Source organism: Callorhinus ursinus, unplaced genomic scaffold (genome assembly GCF_003265705.2).
Source record: "Callorhinus ursinus isolate GAN/ISIS: 27379988/994484 unplaced genomic scaffold, GSC_fseal_2.0 scaffold26, whole genome shotgun sequence".
Classification (NCBI taxonomy): Eukaryota; Metazoa; Chordata; class Mammalia; order Carnivora; family Otariidae; genus Callorhinus; species Callorhinus ursinus.
In genome coordinates this window covers 8,240,981-8,242,978 of record NW_027397088.1, presented here as the reverse complement: position 1 = coordinate 8,242,978, position 1,998 = coordinate 8,240,981, and the positions used below count along the sequence as shown (strand labels likewise).

General features: G+C 47.4%; 1 pseudogene; it reads right to left on the bottom strand.

The window, feature by feature from the left end:
* Nucleotides 1-487: 487 nt before the first annotated feature.
* Nucleotides 488-1,337, bottom strand: LOC112838400 (ferritin heavy chain pseudogene; annotated as a pseudogene).
* Nucleotides 1,338-1,998: the final 661 nt, after the last annotated feature.

The following is a 1,998-nucleotide window of genomic DNA, read 5'->3' as shown; positions in this document are numbered from 1 at the left end:
CTCAGCTCCTAAAGCCTTCCCTGTCCGGCACACCCCTTTACCCTGTTTCCTCTAACCTCAAGAATTGACAGAAGTAAATTTTAGGGCGCCTGGGTGGCTCAGTTGGTCAAGCAACTGCCTTCGGCTCGGGTCATGATCCTGGAGTCCTGGGATCGAGTCCCCACATCGGGCTCCCTCCTCAGCAGGGAGTCTGCTTCTCCCTCTGACCCTCTTCCCTCTCATGCTCTGTCTCTCATTCTCTCTCTCTCACATAAATAAATAAAATCTTTAAAAAAAAAAAAAGAAGTAAATTTTAAAAAATTTAAAAAAAGAATTGGCAAAAGAAACACATAATTCGTCTTTCTGGAAAAAAAGAAACTAAATGGATTTTTATTATTTTCATACGAAAAGGTAAAAATCGTTGCAGCATTACATGGTGGTGGGACTTTCAAGGGAAGTGTTTTTTGGGGGGGGGTACCAAATTACTTTATTTGAAGAATGGTACAAATGAAAGAAGTTAAGTAGATGTTTTGGTACAACTTATAGAAAAGGTAAAGGTAACCCCAACATGCATGCACTGCCTTGGTGACCAGGGAAGTCACCCTGGTGGCTATGGGAAGACAGCCTAAGGCTTAGCTTTCACTATCACTGTTTCCCAAGGTGTGCTTGTCAAAGAGCTACTCTGCCGTGCCAGATTCAGGAGCCCCCATCTTGCGCAGGTTGGTTACGGGGTCACCCAATTCTTTGATGGATTTCACCTGCTCATTCAGGTAATGAGTCTCAATGAAGTCACACAAATGGGGGTCACTTTTATCAGTGGCCAGTTTGTGCAGTTCCAGTAGTGACTGATTCACACTCTTTTCCAAATGTAATGCACACTCCATTGCATTCAGCCCGTTCTCCCAATCATCACGGTCTGATTTCTTGATATCCTGAAGGAAGATTCGGCCACCTCCTTGGTTCTGCAGCTTCATCAGTTTCTCAGCATGTTCCCTCTCCTCCTGAGATTGGTGAAGAATATATTTGGCGGAGTTCTTCAAAGCCACATCATCGCGGTCAAAGTAGTAAGACATGGACAGGTAGACGGAGGAGGCGTAGAGCTCCAGGTTGATGTGGCGGTTGAGGGCGGCCTCCGAGGCCTCGTGGTAGTTCTGGCGCACCTGCGAGGGGGACGCGGTCCTCATGGCGGCGGCTGAGAAAAGGCGGCGGCGAGCGGCGGCGGGGGCCTTGGAGCGGTCCCAGGGCGCGACAAGGAGATGGCGGAGGGCTGGCTCTGAAGGGCCGGCCGGGGTGGGGGACGAGCGCCGGGTTCCGTCCAAGCACTGTTGAAGCAGGAAACCGCGGCGACTCTCGGCGGAGACTGTGTCAAGGGAAGTTTATCGGTGTTCCATAAAAACACACACCTGCTTCAACATGAGCTTCTTACATGACGATTCTGTGCAAGGTTTCATGAATAGCAAGGAGTTGCAGAGTTTTTACAAAGTTTGAAAACAGAAGCTCCAGCAGCTCAGGGGTGGCAAGAGTGGCTATGTCCAGCTGGCTCAGCCCCGCAAAGGCTGCGCTGTCCCCACAAACACCCAGGTGCTCCCCAGCATAGCCTCTGCCAAGATGCCCGGAGGAAAAAGCAGTGCAGCTCAAGAGCCAGGAAAGGGAGAGTTCGAGAACTGATAGGCCAGACGTCATCCAAACCTTCTCATGCAAACATTGATTGATGTAAAAAAAAAAAAAATCAAGCAAAAAGAAACAAAAAATACAGACAAAGGGAAAAGGGGAGTAAAAGGGAAACGAACCAAAGTAACTGGCCAAGAAATTGAAGACTAATAGGCAGTAAACAGAGAAGCTAAAGTCAGGACAGGTCAGCTTCTCATGAAGCAGGAGAGAAAGAAGCCAAATCTGATGAACATCATTAACCGTCAGTATCAATCCACAGGAATTGTGCTCTATAAATGAAACTCCTTCATAAATGAAAGATTTTAATAGTACTAGAAGTACACATTTAAGAAATAGAAAATTCATTCC